Source organism: Trichosurus vulpecula, chromosome 1, assembly GCF_011100635.1.
Source record: "Trichosurus vulpecula isolate mTriVul1 chromosome 1, mTriVul1.pri, whole genome shotgun sequence".
Taxonomy (NCBI): Eukaryota; Metazoa; Chordata; class Mammalia; order Diprotodontia; family Phalangeridae; genus Trichosurus; species Trichosurus vulpecula.
This window is the reverse complement of record NC_050573.1, coordinates 116,420,956-116,441,012: the sequence shown is the minus strand read 5'-3', so window position 1 is coordinate 116,441,012 and position 20,057 is coordinate 116,420,956.

Genomic DNA, 20,057 nt, shown 5'->3' with positions numbered 1-20,057 from the left:
TCTTGAGTCCAAGTCTGACACTCTAATCACTATGCCATGCTGCTGGAAAAGAGAAGACTAAAGAGGGATTTAGTTTATACTCTTCAAGTACATGCGCATCAGTGGTGGAGCTAAGTGGTGCAGCGGTTAGAGCACCAGCTCTGGAATCAGGAGGATCCGAGTTCAAACTCTGCCTCAGATACTTACTAAGCTGTTGGACCCTGGGCAAGCCACTTTACCTCAATTGTCTTTTTAAAAAAAATAGTATATGTACATTGCCACTATTTCTACTAGGGAAATGGACAGGACTATATCATAAGGGATTCCAGTTAATACATAAGAAGAAATTTCCTGACAGTGAGAATATGTGCTAGAACAGAAGAACTGGACAGATCTAGGCACATTGCAGACACTTAGTAAATGGTCATCAAAGAAATTAATAAATGAATGAATGTGTGTATGTTTGTAGACTTCTCATGAGGCCTTTAAAAATGTTTTGTTGAATTGTTAGTTTGCTGGTATTTGTCATAGACATCACATTTAGAGTAACTGGTTGCATTAAGGAGGATTAATGTCTGTCCAGGAATGATGTGATGGTCCCACTGTATTCTGCCCTGCTCACTCCACATCTGGTCATTGCATTTTAGGAAAGATAGTGATAGACCGGAGAGTAGCCAGAGGAAGGCAGTAATGATGCTGAAGCACCTCCATTTCACAACATATAAGGGTAAATTGAAAGAAAGCGGAATTTTTAGCCTGGGTAGGATACTAGAGCTGTCTTAAAGTGCTGGAAGGTTTAGGCAAATGAAAGAGTCATTAGACTTGCTCTATTTGGTCCTAGAGGACAGAACCAGCAACAATGGGTGGTTTCAAAGAGATAAACTGAGGCTGAATGTCAGGGAGATCTTAACAACTAGAGATATCCAAAATTGCAAAAGGCTGCCTTGGGTTTCCCCTCCTTGGAGGTCTTCAAGCAAACGTTGAATGACCACTTGGAGGGTTCCTGGTAAAAGGAATCTCAGCTTAAGTAAAACCCTTAATGGCTGCTATAGTCCAGTCCCTTTAAAAGCTGAAATTCTGTGATTCCATAGAAAATCTTTTTTTTTTAAAGTGATGTCCCTCCAAGGTCTAAGAAATTCTCTAGTCTAGCCTCAGTTCTGATCAGTTCACTCCATCAGCCAGAATGTTGATTCCAGGAGTGATCAATTTACCTGTGGGTGGTCTGGAGCCACTTGGGCTAGGCTTACAGCTCAGAGCCCCTCACAGAGGGAGGTGCCAGGGGGCTGGTTGATATGCAGTGATTTCCTAATCGGGCTTCCGGGAAATCCCAGTGGGTATCCTATTATCACCTAGGGTGTCACAAATTTCGGAACAAAACTCCTCCAAACTCGATTAACTCTAATTCACTTGCATTTTAGAGGTAAACATGTTGTCAAAGAAGAGTCTAGCAGAAAAAGCAAGCTATACATATTCCTGTGCTTCTACTTTGCATATGGAAATACTCATTTTAGTTGGTGTTAAGTGGAGGATTTTTTTAAAAAAGAAGAATTTTTAAAAGTCCCTTGCTGGGGGTCAGGGCAGGGGAGGAAAGGAGCAGTTGTGTTGGCTGTCTACTCCAAAATGACTGGTACTTAACGATCCCTAGCAATGGGAATTATCTATTTCCTTATAGTCATTTTGGGGTGGAGAAGAAAATTCTTGGAAGAAAGGGGAATTTCAAACCCACTGACAAAGAGCATCCTATCTTCTTTTTGGGATAGAGAAGGGAAAGCCAAGAGCGGAATTCTACAGAAGAGATTCTGGGAAGAGGCCTTCAGGTCTCTAGGTAAGTAAGCCTCATGCCAGGTGGGACATGCTCGAAAGACAGGCCCTGCAGAAAAGCCTCAGCTAATTATGTGAGAGCCCACCTACAACAAGGCACCCAGGAGGAACCTGGTCACAGGTGGGCAATGGCACAGGAACAAGAAAAAGGGCAAGTTTGAAACCAGAAGAGGAACAGAAAGAAGTAAGGAGGGCTATGTTTTCAGCCTTAGGCCTCATTCTTCCTGCCCCTCTCTCCTCAGACCTGTTGCCCGTCCTGGAAAAACAAATAGGAATCTTCTGAAGGGGCGAGAGAAAAACAAAACAACGACAAAAAAGTTTACTGGCTCAGTGGGGAAACTTGTGAATCACTGGCCTGGCCGGAAACTGTATGCAGAAGAGAGACAGACAATCAGGAATGGGAGAGCTTGGTGAAAACAAAAGCCAAGTCCCCAGCTCCCAGTCAGAGAAAAGCACACAGACTGAGGGGGACCCAAGCCAAGCTGGTTCTGCTCTCCCTCCCTTCCCCCTCTTGCTTGCTTCTCCCCCGCCAAGCCGTTATGACTATTATTAAGTGTATCTGTAACGCTCCATGTTAGCAAAAGGGCCTCCCAGTCAGCTTCCCTTGGTGACTCAGGGCAGGCTTCCAATCTCTCTTTCTCCACTTCTGTTTGCTTAACAGGAAACTCAAGCAAAAACAATTCTTTGGAAGCAAATTTAAAAAAGGGGGTTTTTTTAAATGATTTTTTTAATGACCATTAAACCAGGACTTGGAAGAACTAGGTCCCAATTCCAGCTTTGCCACCTACTAGCTGGGTGACCTTAGACAGGTTCTGGTTTGTTCACCTGCACAACAGAAAACAATAATATCTTCAAAGGGTACGGAGAAAAAACGAAATGAGATAATGTATATAAAAGCACTTTGTAAACTAGGATGGACTATTCTAGTCCAAGGTATCATTATTATTTAAAGGAAAGTCTACACACAAAAGGCATCTACTTGGAACACATTTAAATTAGGTCTCGATGCAAAAGCCCCTTCTCTGAGGAATCTTTAAGAATGGGACAGAATGGGACTTGGCAGCCAGTGGCTTTTGCGACAGTATTTTCCAAATCAAAAACAGAGACACGTGGTTTGGCAAAAGATAGTCTTTTTATAAAGCCTCATTCAGAGTATAATTTCTTTTCTTGATAGAGTGCCTGTTTTGGGTTCAGGAAGAGTATGGGTTAAAATCCCACCTCAGGCACCATATTGGCTATGCATCTTTGGCAAGACACTTATAATAGCTAGTAGCTAACATTTATATAGTGCTTACTATGCACAAAGATATAGATATATATGTAGATATAGATGCAGATGTATATATATAAAATATTATCATATTTGAGCCTCAAAACAACTCTGGGAGGTGGGTGCTATTATCACCTCCATTTTATAGATGAGGAAACTGAGGCAAACAGAGGTTGGTTTGTTTTTATGTGACTTGCCCAGGGTCACACAGCTGATTAAGTGCCTGAGGCTGGATTTTAACCCAGGTCTCACTGATTCTATCCACTACCCTGGCTAACTGCCCCCCTGACACTCACTTAAACAGTATCAGATTATTCATCTTTAAAATGAAGATTAAAATGTCTGTAGAACTGACTTTAAAGGGTTGCTTTGAGGATCAAGTGAGATCATGTATATAAAGCATTTTGCAAACTTCAAACCCCTCTATCAATCAATCAACAAGCACTTATTAAGTGCCTACTATGTGCCAGGCACTGTGCTCGGCTCTCTAAGTATACAAAGGCAAAAAATGAAACGATTTCTGTGTAGCTGACCCCTGTGCTTATCACATGCACGCCCAAGCTGGCCTTCTAAACGATTTGGAGGAGAAGTAGGTAGCATCCAAAGTCATCACCAGAGGATTAGGGCAAGAAAAAGCCCTCCCCCAACACTTTTTATCCAGGAGAAATCAGGTGAAAGTGACCATCAAAGGGAACCTATAAGGAAGAAATAAAGTCACTAAAGGGCTGATTAAAGAATGAATATATAAAGGAGGGAAAGGGATAGGGAACTGTCCCATCTTTTTCTTTGGATTCCCCCATCCCTTTCCTCTGGCGATGGGGGATGGGGGAGTGGGAGGCCCAAAGTGAACCTCAGGTCTTTTATTCAATCAGACAGCAGCTCCGCCCTGTTCCCTACCGAATCAACAACAGATTTGTTCATGATTGTTTACAAGTCTCTCCCATTAAATTGTCTGCTCCTTCAGGGCAGGGACTGTCCTTTACCCATCTTTGTATCTCCAAAGTTCAGCTTAGCACACAGTAGGAGTTTAATAAATGTTTATTGACCTGTGATTATTATTATTATTATTATTATTATTATTATTATTGATCTGTGGGTCCCTCCTGGAGGCTTCTCCCAAGCCTCATTCTTACCCTATTTCACAGAATCGCAGAACCTCATATCCCATAAGCACTACAACATCCAACGATCTGAGTTCAAATCCTACCTTCAGCCCCAGGCAAGATACTTAATTTCTCAGTGCCTCATTCTCAATGTTACATTTGCAGAATTGGGAGACTGCATTCAATGGCTTTTAGAGACCATATCTCTAATTCTATGATCCCTGACAGGAGAATATCCGACTTTTATTTGAAGATTTCCAGTGATGAGGAACTCATTACCTCACAAGGAAACCCGTTCCCTTTCTGGATAAGTATAATTATAGAAAGTTTTTCCCTATAAGGAGGCTATATCCGCTTTTCTACAACTGGCAACTAGTTCTCCTAGTCTGTCCCTCTAGGACCAAACACAAGTCTATCTCCAATTCCATAGTGAGAGCCCTGCAGGTAATTCCTAGTCTGTCTTCTCCTCTCCAAACTAAACTGCTCCAGTTCCTTCAGCCCTTTTGTGTCATGGTCTTCAGGACTATCTCTCAGAATCCATATCTCCTCCCTCTGAACCCACTCTAATTTGTCAACATTCTTCCTAAAATGTGGCATCCAGAACTAAACTAAATACTCCAAATGCAGACTGATCGGCAAAGTACAGAGGAAGGATCACTCTCCTTCTTCCAGGCTCGATTCCCCTATTTAATAAAGTTTAAGGTTGAGTTCATTGCTTTGGCTGCCAAATCAAACTGTTGGCTTGTATTCATCTTGTAGTCCACTAGGAACCCCCAGATCTTTTTTGGTAACATGTCATCTTAGTCATATTTCACTTATCCTGTAGCTTTACAACTGGTTTTTTTTTTTTTAACATTTTGGATCAATAGCTTTATATTTCACCCAGTTATGTGGCATGTCATTAGATTCAACTCATCTCCTTAGAGTGTCCCGCTCTTTTAGGATCCAGACTTCCTCAGAGTTAGCTAACACAGAGTTCTTATTAAACTGTTAACTGATCATTAAAGTGTCAACAGATGACCCAGTTTATGAGTTGCTAACTGGCTTAAGGAGACTTGTGACGAAGGTAAAGACAGTCCCCTTCCTGAACAAGCATCTACCTCTTCCCCCACCCGATAGACCTCCTTTGTAAACTACAGAAGCAGAGGGATGGGCCAGGTAGGCTCTTAAGGTCACAAAATCATAAAATTTCAGAATTATCTAGGGAGTTCGGCAGCTTCCTATACCTGCAAAAGAGTTCTCCTCTCTCCCTCCACCCCCAGCCATCCAATCTCCTATGCAGGGAAACCAACATATGGGATGGCTTTAGAATGTTATTTTCTTTCTTCAAGCCTCAATCTCCTCTTTGAAATTCCCTCAAACTACTCCTAGTTTCATACGTTGAGACCAAACAGAATACGTTTAATCCTTCTGCCATGGGACAGCCTTTCAAATATTTGGGGACTGTAATCACAGCCACTTAGTCTCCTTTGCCAGGCTAAATGCCTTTCATGTTCATATGGCAGGGATACCATGTCCTTCCAAACCTTTATTAATTGTTACTAATTTATTAATTGTTTATTAATTATTTGTTGATTGTTTATTGTTGCTAATCTCCACACACCAGCACAACAATCTCTATTTTAAAGAGGAAGAAAGCAAAATGTGCCCAACTAAGGGTTTCCTTAAATTTAAGGAGAATTTTATCCATTGTATTTATTAAGGAGAAGGGAGAGCTGTGCATTTAGTTCCCTTCTAGCCACAGGAACCTGTGCAAACTCTGCTGACCAGATTCCAGGGGACCTTTTCAGGGCAGGCACCAAGCCCAGTCCTCCTGCCTTTTGTTTCTTATCTGTCTGTGGGCCAAGCATTAACCATCCTGCTCTCCCAGCCAAGCCTGCAGGGAAGCAGGATGGTGGTGACATCAGGAGAGAAGGATCTGTCCTCCTGGGGATTTAAACTCATTTCTCAGCTTCAGTCTCCAGGCTCTAAGTGATCTCAGTAGGAATAACAGCCCAGGGAAGATGACAGGATGAGGCAGGATGGAGTGTGGAGACTCTGTTTGACCTACATTTCTTGTCGGGCACATATTTGAGAGGATGCGTAATGGACACACATATGCTCCTCCTCCCTAGACACACACACACTCACACACATCCATACCACTCAAGTCTCAAGCTGGCATGAAAGAAGCATGATTTAAGCTCAGAGACCAGTGTGACGCCAGCAAGAAAGCTGGCTGTCCCCTGAGAAAGATTTATTTATTTCTCTAAAGGGCAATGAATTACAAACCTGTCAAAGACCCAACTAAAGGCAGCCCTGCCATGCTAAGTACCTGTAGCTCTTCTCCCACAGGGCCAGTCAAACCCTTTGCATTTCTAATCCTCCCTGTGTTTGTGCACTGGGGGCAGGGGGTGCCCCGCAGCAGTGATAACGCCATCATCATCATCATGAAGGCTGAGAGAGCTAATCAAAGGCTTGTGGTAAGGCCTGAAAGAGCAAACATTTGAAACTCTGATTTTCTTTCCTTTGGTCAGGTTTCAAAGGCCACAGCTAAAACCTTGTGTGTGCCTGTGAGTATCTCTCCACCTGACATATATATATATACACACCCCAAATAAAAGTATGCTGATACTTCAAGGGATCTGTGATCTCCCCCCGTGTGGTAATGCCCTCCAATGGTCCACATCACAGCCCATTCATGCCTCTTCATCCTGTAGGATCTTGTTCAGATCTTCCCATAAATCCTTCACAGAGGATCCACCCAACAATCTGGGGGCCATCTTCTGGATTCCCTGATAAGGTGCAGATAGCAACAGGACACCCAGATTGTTTACTGGCATCCTCCCTCTCACTAAAGGATGTCTCTTTTCCCACCCATCTCAAGTCTCCTACCACCCCCACAAGAACACATCTCTCTGAGAAGCACAATGATGCTGTGCATAGAGTGCTGGGCTCGGAGTCAGGAAGACAGGTTCAAATCCCACCTCTGACATTTACAGCTTTGTGACTTTGGGAGAGTTACACTCTTTGTGTCTCAGGCAAAACTCCCATAACAGTCTTAGACTTCATGCTGTGATTTCCTGATCTGGTTTCCAGGGAATTCCAGTAGGTGTCTCATTCTCTCCCCAAGGTGTTACAAATTCTGCAATCTGCACGGGCAGAGGGAGTTATCACTTGTGGAGTTCCCTAGACCCTACATATATGTCTCCCTCAGACATACTTTACATCTCTTCTCTTATGGAAATAATTCTCAGTTGCAGGATGCTGAAGCCTGCCATTCTCCATTACCCTTTGGTGAACCGGCAACCAGGGGTTTGCTAGAGCCAAATTCAACCAAAGTCGATTGTTAAATGGTCAGTGGGAGCATTTGCACCTCAGAAATCAACAAATGCTACAAATCAGGGCTTGATCTATTGTTTTGTTGATTGTCAAGATTTAAGAGAGTGATGGAGAAAACGGTAATGATGCAGATTAAATGGAAAAGTGTGCTGCTGGCACATTTGTTTTTTTCTGGAGAGCTGGTTGTCAAACATTTATTAGTAGACAGACAGTGCAGTTGTATTACTACACAGATGACTTGCAGGCATATAGCATCACAGGAAGAATAGCAGTGTGAATAATAATAGTAATATTAACAGCTAACATTTATTTAGTGCCTTAAGGTTTGACGTCTCCCTTGTTACGCATCTCTCCCACACATCTCTCATAATACTTTGCCTAGACCTCTTCTTTGCACTTGACACATTTTAAATTGTACCATGATTATTTGTCTTCACATCTTTCGCCTCCTATTAGAATGTAAGCGTCTTGAGGGCAGGGCCTATGTCTTATCTATTTTTGTACATCCAGTGCCTAGCAAATAGCAGCTTTAATAAATTGAATTGGTCAAATTGAATAAGTAGAAAGAAGGATTTAGAGAATTTAGAGCAAGCCTGGCTCTCGAGATCATGAACTCAATCTCATTTTACAAATAGGGGACCTGAGGCACAAAAAGGTCAAGTAAGTTGCCCAAGGCCACATAGCTAGTTAGAAGCAGAGCTAAGACTAAAACTCAGGTCTCCTGGGTCCTAGGGAAAGGCTACTCCCTACCCTATAGGGTTTCTATATGTTGAATAACTGATTGTTTCCTGAGACTGAAAATGTCAGCTTTCAACAATAGCAGCCTAGGCACCTGAACCCTTTGGCTGCTGAGTAACAATTATCAGTGAGAATTAAAGTGATGATAATGGCAAAGAGAACAGCAAAAAGGAAAATAACCACTGCTGGAGGGGGTGTGGGGAAAAATAGGCACTACATTGTTAGTGGAGCTATGAATTTGTCTAGCCTTTCTGGAAATTAATTTGGAACTGTATGCCCAAACTGTTCCTATGCTTTGATTCGACAATTACACTAATAGGCCTATTTTTCAAATAGATCAAAAGAAAAAGGAAACAAATTCATACATACAAAAGTGTTTATAGCACCTCTTTTGGTAATGGCAAAGAACCATAAGATAAGAAGGTTGGACTAAATGACCTATGAGATCCCTTCCATCTCTATGTTTATGATTAGCCTGTGATCTCCTCGAGTACAAGGCCTGTTTGGGGATCTCCATCACTTACAGTAGTGCCTTTCACATAGTAAGATAAATGTTTGCTGCTTGACTGGCTGATCTCATGAAACTAAGGTTCAGAGAGCAAAATCACTTTTCCAAGCTCACACATCTAAGGACTCACTACTAACATTCTTGGGCTATATTCAGCGTCTCCTGGAGGTAGACGACTTAAAGCTGGAGGAAGTTTGGAATTGTCATAACCAAAAAGTCTTATTTCATTTTTTCTTACCTACCACTGATGCTCCTTCTCTAGAATGAAGGCCCAAATCCACACAAGTTGGGTCAGATGCCCTGGTGAGGAGAAGAGAGCAGGATGGGTATTCCCGATAGGCTTGATAGCTGAGAAATTTGATCTTGCCATGGATTCTAGATTATTTAGATCCGACTCTATCCTAATGAGTTCAGTGTGAACCCACATCCTTCCTAATGAGTAATGCTCCTAAGACTGACACATAATTTAGCTGTACAGTTTATAGTATGTTATAGCCAATCATGAGTTTCTAGGATGGGTTGGCAAAGGGACATAGATCTGAGTATGTACCTTTTTATCACTCTTAAACCCTCTTGTAAAAGTAATTGCTGTGTTTGGTATTTTCAGTGCATTCTGATGGTTTGTGTCAAATAAAGACTTTTTGAAATTTTTTCAAAGAATGGTACATGTTAAAAGGGGAAATGAATTTGTTCAAGGGTTTTAAATGAAACTCAAGAACTCTAGTTAGTATCTTCAGTGTCTGAAATTCACATGGTATCAAACAAGACTAATCAATCCTGTCCAGGCAGAAGTGAGAAGGTACACCATACTTGCTGATGAAAGGTTATCCTACTGCCCTCAGCACCAGTCCATGCCTTTCCCTACCCTCAATGGACTCACCTGGTAGAAGATGGTCTGGGTGTGACATTCAAATGGGCTAGGGATTGGGGAGTAAGTGAACTTGGCGGGCATATAATTTCAAATGACCATAGATGTTAGGGTCATCTAGAACTGGAAGGAGCCTGGAGAATCTAGTTCAACATTCTCATATTGCAAAGGATGAAATCGAGCTCCAGAGAGGTCAAGCGAATTGCCCAAAGTCTCATACGTAGCAAATATCAGAGATGGGATTTAAACCAATGCTCTCAGAATGCAAAGCCAACGATCTCATTTCACAAAAGGTTTAGGTAAATGCAGAGAGGGTAGATTGATCATGAGTTATTAAGGTGAATGCAATATTTGGGGTCATAGCTTTAATGCGGGGAGAAATAAGAATAATATTTCACTGTATTTACAAAGCACTTTATAAACATCACATTTAACTGACTCATTGGGGTGACAGAATGAGAAGCATACTTGATTTGGAGTCAAGAGATCTGGGTCTGAACCGTGTTATGACACTTTCCAACCTGTAACCATAGGCATGTCACATACCTTCTGCCTCAGTTTCCTCATCCGTAAAAAGGGGATAATAACAGCACCGACTTTCCATAGTTGTAAAGCACTTTGCATCCACTGAAATGCAGTATAAATTTTAGCTATTTAGTTTAGCTTCCCAACTGGCTACATTCCCTTTGAGCTTCATGATGTCCTATCTGCTCCAAGTATTTTTCCCTATCTTGACCCCGCTTTTTAGCTTCCTTTTGTTTGTTGTATTTCCTTATTGGACTGTAAGCTCCTTGAGGGCAGGGTCTATTTTTCTTTTTCATATCTGTATCCCCAGCACTGAGAACTATGCCTGGTACATTTTTGCTGTTCAGTCGCTTTTCAGTCACGGTTGACTTTTCATGATTCCATTTGGAATTTTTTTTTGGCAAAGATCCTGGAATGGTTTGCCACATCCTTCTCCAGCTCATTTTACAGATGAGGAAACTATGGCAAACAGGATGAAGTGACTTGCCCAGGGTCACACAGCTAGTAAGTGTCTGAGGACAGAATTATACTCAGGAAGATTAGTCTTCCTGACTCCAGGCCCAGCACTCTATCCACTGCACCACCTAGCTGCCTTCTTGGTAGATACTGGGTCTTTAATAAATGTTGATTGACTATTGTTGTTGAATCCATTCTCTCTCTTTTAATGGAGTTCAGAAAGAAATATTTCTGGAACAACTCACTATCATGGTATTGTTATTTTATGGTTAACATTCTGTTGATGACTGCACCGATGGATAAAGTAACTGCTTTTTGTATTTGAACGAAAAGTCCTGGGATATAATCCCACCCTCTGCAGGCTCACTGAAAGCATCCCTGTATAACTCCTGTAGCAAATAGGATGCTGGGGATGATATGGTCCTCATCCTATTCCCACAAAACTTTGATCTCCCCTGCTAGGCATCTACCCTTTGAAATATTTTGCTCCACATAGCTAAGACATTGTGAGCACTTGGTTCATACGTACCAAATAACAGTATTTGGCAACATGTATTCTAAATGCTATTGCCAGTCTTGTTATTATCACCTTATTCTCATCTTTTTATGGGATTCAGATACGAACCATTCTGGAGCGAGTCACTATCAGACTATTATACTTTTATATTTAATGTTCCGCACATTAAACTCTTGCACAGGTGGATAGAGTAACTATTTTTGGAATTGAATAAAAGCATTAGGATGTAAGTTCATCCTCTTTAGGATCATCATTGGTGCAATTCCAGTAACAGACAACAGAGATAATATATATGTATCTCATCCTGTTCTCACATGGTTTCAACCTCCGCTGCTAGGATTCTATATTCTGAAAGCTTTTTTGTTCCATTCAGCCTGGAGTTTAGGAGTTTGGGGTATGGCAACACTCATAAAATGTATTATTTTTGTTATTGTTATAATGATTACCCTTTTCCAATGTGACTTAAGCCTACCTTGTTAGGCTTATTTCACATTTCTTGCCTTCAAACGTTCTGCATTCCAACCAAATTGAGGTGTGTGGGGTGTTTAGAGAGGACTAGCACCTGTGGTGTGACAGCTTTCTGGGCCTTTTTCAGGGCTGGTCATCCACTTTTGGTATCCACCTGTGACCCAACTCTCACCTGTGGCTCCAAGAGCTGTAGCATGCACGCTGACCACTTCTTGATTAACCCATCTTGGCAGATGGGCTACACCAGGTTGAGAGTAACCAACTGGCCTCAAACCCATTGGTGAGGTAGGGGGATATCCACCCCAAGCATGTAAAGACTTCCCCCAGCAGAAAAGGTGGAGGAGAACAATTTGTTCCAACGACCTTGAAGGTGGCTGAAGCAGACACTGTGGAGCACTTAGGAGCTTGGTCAGACATAGAAGACCAGGCCATCACCAGCTGTCTTGACTTTTGTCCTGCCACTGGACTCTGATGACTCTGGACAAGACTGAGGACTTTGTGTAATTCTGCTTCACTTAAATCCAATTCATGTGCAAGTAAGACATTACCCCACGATGTCATTGGTCGTCTTCGACAATGGAAGATGAACGACATTCCAACCAAATGCGCCTGCTTGCCGCGCTCTGAACCTGACACTTTAACTCCTTCCTACCTCTGTATTTTTGTAGTCTGAACCAATACGATTTAGACTCCCTTCTCACAAAGCCTTTTACAATCCCTAACTTCCTTCAAAAGACACCTCGAGTAGCCCACCTTTGTTGAGGATCAGGACATTTGTCCATCTCCAATTCTGTGGAACCTCCAGTTCTGAGATAGCTGGGAAGGGCAGTAGATAGAGAGTTCTGGGCATGGAGTCAGAAAGACATAAGTTCAAAATAGCCCTCAGACATTTCCTAGCTGTGTGGTCCTGGGTAAGTCATTTTACCTCTGTCTCAGTTACCTCATCTGTAAAATGGGGATAATAATAGCACCTACATTGCCATTGTTGTGGGGATCAAATGACATTGCATTGGTAAAGCACTGAGCATGGTCCCTGGTACGTGCTAGGTGCTTAATAAATGGTCCCTCCTTTTTTCTCTTCTGATATCCCTCATCTTTCAAGGATTACTGATTACAGCTCATAAAACACTTCCAGTTCTCTCATTACCCTAAGGTGAAGTTCATCAAGCCTTGGTGACTCAAATTCCCCAAAGACAGCTAGGTGCTCTGTTGTCATCTCTTTGCTCATCTTGGGTTTCCATTCCTTGTTGGCCATTTTTGTTCTATCCTTTCCAGCTCAAAGATGATTAGTTCTCTTTGCAGAAAAGACAAAAGCAAGCCAAGAGCATTAGTTCTGCTTTCTATCTACTGTCAGTTACCATTTCACCCGTTCAGATGAGGAGCCATCCTATCTATTGTATGCTAGTAAATGTTTAACAACCAGCTCTGGCAGGGGGAGGGGGGATGTATATTTGACACACTTTTAGTTTAATCTGCATTATTACCATTTTCTACATCACTTTCTTAAGTCTAGACAATAAACAAAACAATAAATTGTGCCCTGATTTGTATTATTTGCCAATTTCCAAGGTTTAAATGTTTACACTGAAAACTTAATCTCTCTGAAAACCAGTTTGTATGACCTGGTTCCAATACACCCCTGGTCCTGTTCCATCTTTGACTCTCCTTTCTTTCCTCCATGTAGCTTAAAAAGTTTTGGTTTTGATAGTGTTAGCTTTCCACACTAGCCTGAATTCATTCTGAGTTTTAGCAAACAAATCTTCTCTCACAAGATTCTGCCATGCTTTTGTATTCCTCTCACAAGATGAAATATAATGGAGGAAAATTATAAGTCCTACATCTGGATTTTAAAAGTCAGCCTCACATGATGGAGGAGTCAGGACTAGGCAGCAATTCATTTGAAAAAGATCTGGTGGCTTTAGTGGCACACAAATCAATGATCAATAGTGTGATATGCCAGCTAAAAAGGCTTATATAATCTTAAGTTGAATTAATTATGTAACACTTATATACATAAAACTATCTGGAAGGAATCTCAAGTCCAAAATGAAGGAGCCAAAAGTCCTACTGTATTTTGTCCTGGTTATGCCACATTTGGAGTATTATACTTTATTCTAGCGGCTACATTTTAGGAGGGGCATGATCAAGGTGGAAACCATGGAAAGGAAAGTGGCTAAGATGTGAAGGGCCTCAGGACCTGGAGAAGGGAAGACTTAGATGGGGCATGTTTTCTAATATATGAAAGGAATTCAAGTCAAAGAGATATGAGACTTGTTCTGCTTTGCCCCTGGAGAGTAAAACTAGGAGGAGAGGGTGGAAGAGGTAGAAAAGTAGATTTAGCCTCCAAGTCAGAAAGAACTTCCTAACAATTAAAGCTACATAAAGATGGAATGAGCTGTCTTGGGAGGTAATGAGTTCTCTGTCACTGGAAGTATATATGTGCTTCCTCTGTTGGATGATCTTCAAGCAGAGGCTGAGTGGTTATAAAGGGGAATGTTTTCTTCCAGGATGGGTTGGACTAGATGTTTTTTGAGGTTTCTTCCAAATTTGAAATTCTATGATTCATTATCTTGTCATTCAAATGTTTACACAATCTACTTCCAATCTCTTCTTATTTTTATATTATTTCTATCTTTTGCTATCCCCCTCTCCTACTCAGTGAACCATTTAATATAACAAAGGGTTTTTTAAAAATGGGCTGGGGAGGGAAGCAGTTTAGCAAAATGAACTTACTTGTCAACCAACTCTGAAAGTATAAAAAGTGATTCACATCCATAGTCTCCCACTTAAGCAAATAAGAGAAGGAGGTAAGTTTAACATCCTTTCTTTTTATTTTGAACTTTCACTTATTTTCAATTAACAAGGATTTCATTTTCTTTTCTTCTCGCCCCACCCCCCCCCCCAAATTTAAAAAAAGAAAAAAGAAAAACAAAATTCTTGTTTTCTTATCTCTTGTTCAGGACCAAATTAGTATACAACATTTAGTTTTAGTCACTTTTTAAAAAAAAAAAGCATAGTTACAAATTGCTTTCCAGAATGCCTGGACAAATGTGGGGCTCCACTAACAGGAGAGTTAGGGTGCCTATCATTCCACAGCCCCTCCAACATTGACTATTCCCATCTTTGGTCATTGTCAATTATAGGGTGTGGAGCGAAACCTCACATTTTTTTTGAGTTGCATTTCCTTTAATGTTAGTGATTTGGAGCAAACTTTCATACCTCCAACCTTTTTTAATTCATTAATTCAGTAAGTCTTTATTGAGTTCTGTTAGGCAGTAGGTACCAAACTAAGTTATGGGATGAGAGTAGTAAAAAAAAAAAACAGAAACAAATCATAATCCCTGCTTTCTTAAAACTAGGAATCTAGAAGAGGGCATATGATAGATACACAACTAATTATATTTTTTAAAAGGTAGAATGCAATAAGTCCAGTAAAAGGTACAAAGTGTTGTATTAGTTCAGAGACTAGAGAGAACACTTCTGACTGAGGGGATCAGGGAGCACATAGATCCACAATGGGCAGGTGAGGCTTGTGGGGAATACCATCACAAGCAGAGGAAACAGCATTACCTTTTTAATTTTTTTCTTTTTTTCCTTTTTTCTTTTCTTTAAAATTTTTTCCCTTTATCATGAACTTACATATTAATAAATATGCACAAAGACTAAAAACGAAGATTGTATGTGAAGCTGTGAACTTCTGTTGCCTGGTTTGGTTTTGCTTTTTTTTTTTTTAACTGTATATTCAATTAAACATTGCTACAAAATTGTCCTGCTTGAACTTCCTTTTTGCTCTTTTTGTTTTTTATAAGTTTTTCACAAATTTTTCTTTTTCTCTCTCTCTTTTTTCCTTTGTCACTATAAACTAACTCACCTCCCCAATCCAGCAAAATTCTCTCTTATAACAAGTAAGTCTAATCAAGCAAAACAAATAAACCCATTGGCCATATCTGAAAATGTATGCGTTATGCAGCACCTAGCCCATTATCTGTCTGACAAGGGGTTGGAAAACACACTTAATCGTTGGTCTTCAGAAGTCATGACTGGTCATCAAATTGATCAGAGTCCTGAAGGCTTTCACAGTTGTTTTCCTTTACATTGTGGACATTGTATAAGTCGTTTCCTTGATTCTGCTCACTTCATTCTGTATCACTTCATACAGGTCTTCTCTGTTTTCTCTGTATGTGTCATAATTCTCTTTCCTCTCCTCTCCTCTAAGTCTCTCTTTCTCAATCAAAGTGGAAGTGCAGAGGACACTAACAAACCCAGTCCCAATACTGATTAGCACAGAGCTTTAATATGCTCTGTTTTTCCTACCTGGGCTGGTTCACCCCTACTTAGGCAACCTCCTAGACCTCTACTACCAAGGGCTCATTACATCAGTGCCAAACTGATTGCCAACACCTTTTTAACACTTAGCCCTGTAGCAGCTCAGACCTCTGGAACTTAATCCACCAGCCTCAGCCTCCTCAACAGTGGATTCTATAGCAGAACATGCTACCATGCCCATCGTAGTTGTCATTTCTTATGATAACAATATTCCATTATTTTCATATCTCACAATTTGTTCTGACATTTCCCAATTTATGGAGCCCTGGCTTTGTCTCCAGTTCTTTTATAAAGTGTTGTTATAAATATTTTTGTACGTATGAGTCTATTCCTCCTATCTTTGACATCTTTTGGGTATAATCCTGATAGTACTTTTACTCTCCTTATACAACTCTAGCCAAACTAGTCCAGTCCTTCTTGGTATGTGTCTTGCTCTTATCCCTCTCCAAGACTCTGCTCATGATGTTTCCATGCCAGAATGTCCTCCATATCCTTTCCCCACACAAATTCCACTGTTTAAAAACCAGTTCTTGTCCCATTTCCTCTATGCCTGTTTTCTCCTGAGGAGCCCAGCTTCCAGTTATCTCTCCCTCTTGCAGAGTTTTGCCTATATCACATATTTAACATAAACTCATATAAAGAGAGAATCACATAGAATCTGAGAGATGCAAATGACCTTAGGGGTTATCCAATTCAGCCCAAACTCAACAATAATCATTCTCTCTCTCTCTCTCTCTCTCTCTCTCTCTCTCTCTCTCTCTCTCTCTCTCTCTCTCTCTCTCTCCCTACCTTCCTCCCTCCCTCCCTATCTCTCTCTAAAACACACACACACACACACACACACACACACCCTGACATGTACGTCCAGTTTTTGCTTGAAGACCTTCACTGAGGGCGAACTCAGTGTCTCCTAGGGCAACTTATTACACAGGGTTAGCTATAAATGTTAAGAAGCGTTTCTTTATATCCAGCCTAAATTTGCCTCTGCAATTTTCTTCCATTGCTTCTCGTTGTGTTCCCTAGGGACAAAAAGAACAAGTTGAATCCCTCTACTACTGACAACCCTTCAAATACTTGAAAACAGTTCTCATATACCTGCTGAATTTTCTCTTCTCCCAGCTAAGTATCACCTTTTCATGTGCTTTAGTAGATTGAATGTTGGGCTTGGAATTAGGAAGATCAGGATTCATATACCACTTTCAATACTTATTCTCTTCCATATCCACATGCCCTCCCTGAGACCAGGTCTGTTATCCTTCTTTGGTGTCCCCTATATCGCCTAATATAGCTCTGAACATGTAGAAGATGCTCAATAAATATTTCTGGAACACATTTTTAAAAATCTAATGTCTTATCTATCAGTATTTTCAGTAACCCCATAAACAATACCAATATTTTAAATGCTTTCTTTGAAACAAACTAAGGTATCTTGGCCAAGAACTATCTACACATAAAGCACACACCTTCTACCATCAGGAACTCTGACCATCCACCCAACCAGCTTCCCACTGGACACTCCTCCATGGTATACCACCATCTAATAGCAAAAGAGAGACAGCACTAGTGTAGTGCAGTGGTTCTCAAACTCTTTGGTCTCAGGACTCCTTTCCACTCTTAAAATTGTTGAGGGCCCTTCCAAAGAGTTTTGTTTTATGTGAATTATAGCTATCGATACCTACCATATTAGTAATAAAAATACCTTAATATTGTTACGAAAAGACTTTTTACTTCAAGGTAAAAGTCTCAGGTGACCCTAGGGTCCATACTTTGCAAACCATTAGTATAATGGAAAGAACAAAGATCTTTAAGTGAGAAGAACCAAATCCAAATCCTATCTTAGGAACTTACTAACTGGTTGCTTCTTAACTTCTCTGTGTCTCAGTTTTTTCATCTTTAAAATGGTAATAATGTTAATAGTGATATTTGTGCTATCTATCCCACAGGATTTTTGTGAGGCTTTAAGTGCTTTGAACATTTTAAAGCACTTTATGGATATGAGTTATTATTAATGATGAGCGCTCATGTTTACATAGTGCTACATAGCTAGTAAGTGGCAGAACCCAGATCTCTTGACTGGGCCTTTTACAATACAGTTTGGGGGACAGAAGAGTATGTAATGAGGACTAATGTATAACAAACCTTGAAAATTAAGTTGGAGCCAGGTTGTGAAAGGTATTAAATGCCAAACAAAGAAGTTTATATTTGATCCTAGGAGTAAAAGAGAGCCCCTCAAAGCTGTGGATCAAGGATGTGATAATGGCCAGACATGCCTTAGGTCTGCTTGGAGGGCGATTAGAAGTAGTGAGAGCCTTGAGACAGGGAGAGCAATCTTAAGTACAGGAAGGTAACTAAGAGGTCAACAAGACCAACCCCCTACCTCAATAGAAACTGTCTGCAACAACCAAAGGATTAGCTAGCTTCCCCTCCCCCACCCCAATCCTTCAATGAGAGGCCATTACTTCCTAGGAGAACCCATTCCAATTTTGGACACTCCTGATAGTTAAGAAATTTCTTCCTTAGCTGGAACCACACTCTATGTTTACATTCTTTTGCATATCTAGGATTTTTTTAATGTGCTGCTTAAAAGACAGAGGAGTTGGGGGGTGGGGCAGGGGAAGGAGGCCAGAAAGAATGTTTTAGATCATTCAACATTTGATAAATATGAAGTGTTTATGTCCTAGGCACTGGGGAAATGAAGAGGAAAATTTACTCAGTGCCTGACCTCAAGAAGCTTAGTCTCCCAAAATACAGGTGTGTACACAGATAAGTATGATACAAAATAAATTAATATTGAAGCCAAGGAGAGATACAAAGTGCCCTAGGAAAATATACAGATGTCAAGAACACTTTTAGCTGGTGGGAGACAACAGGAAACCACTGAAGGTTTTTGAGTGAGGAAATAATGGGGCTGACCTGTATCTAAGGATTATTCATTTCTAAGAGGTATGGGGATAGATGGGAGAAGAAAAAGACACTGGGTGATCATGTAGGAGTCTATTATAGTAATTTAGACAAGAGCCTGATCTCAGGTTGTGCTGTCTGAATGAATGGACTGAAGGGAATGGACGTGAGAGATGTTGGGAGACAGAATCAATGAAATTTTAACAACTGACTGGATGCAAAAAGTAGGGTTGCTGGAGAAGGCCAGTTAAAGGTCTGAGTGCCCAGGAAGATGGTGATACCCTTGACATGTCTGAAAATAATCTATGCTGATATGAGGAGGAAGATAATGATAAAATATCTTGTGCTGATATTAAGATCTAAAGTTTACAAGATGCTTTCTCATTTTACTCTCATAACCCTGGGGAGTATGGCAGTATGGTAGTACTCCCCTCATTTTATCAATGCAGAAACAGGGGCTCTGAGAAATGAAATGATTTGCTCAGCACCACACAACTAAAATCTGGGACTAGAGCCCAGATCTCCTCACTCCTGGATCAGTGAGCTTTCCATTGCAAAGTGGATCTCAAGTGACCTACTACATTTTAGTAGTAAGAATGGATTTACACTTTAAAATTGAGAACATCTAGAGTTTAAAATTCTCTGATTTAAGCCTCTCATTTTACAGATGAGAGAATTGAGGTCCAGAAAGGTTAATTGATTTGGGCAAGGTCACCCAGCTGCCTAGTGACAGAGCCAGAACTAATAACACAACCACAGTACTCAGTTTACTATTCACATTTCCACCCTTAGGTTTGTTTTGTTTTTTTTTTTCCATCCTTATAACTAACATTTGTTTGAATGCCCCAGACTAGGGGTGACAAGGACACTACTAAACAACTGTTCAGGCTCCCTAGAGACAATGGGGCTGAGTTTAGTTGTTTTGATGAAAATAACACTGAACTTGGATTTAGGACACCCAAATTCAAGTCCAATCTCTAACACGCCTAAGTGATATTGGGTGCATACATCACTGGTCTTCTGTGGCCTTAGTTTTGTTATATGTAAAATGACTCAAAGGTTGTTTGTGGGGCTAAAATAAGACACTGTGATGTGAATACTTTTTGTACTTGTGATGTACATCTATATAAATGTGAGCTATTATTGATTATAGTATATTCACATTATTAGGGCTGCTTCTAATATTATCTCATCTGTCAATATGCCCACAATGTCAAAGGTGGCACTGGAATGTTACTTCAAATCCTAACTTTGCT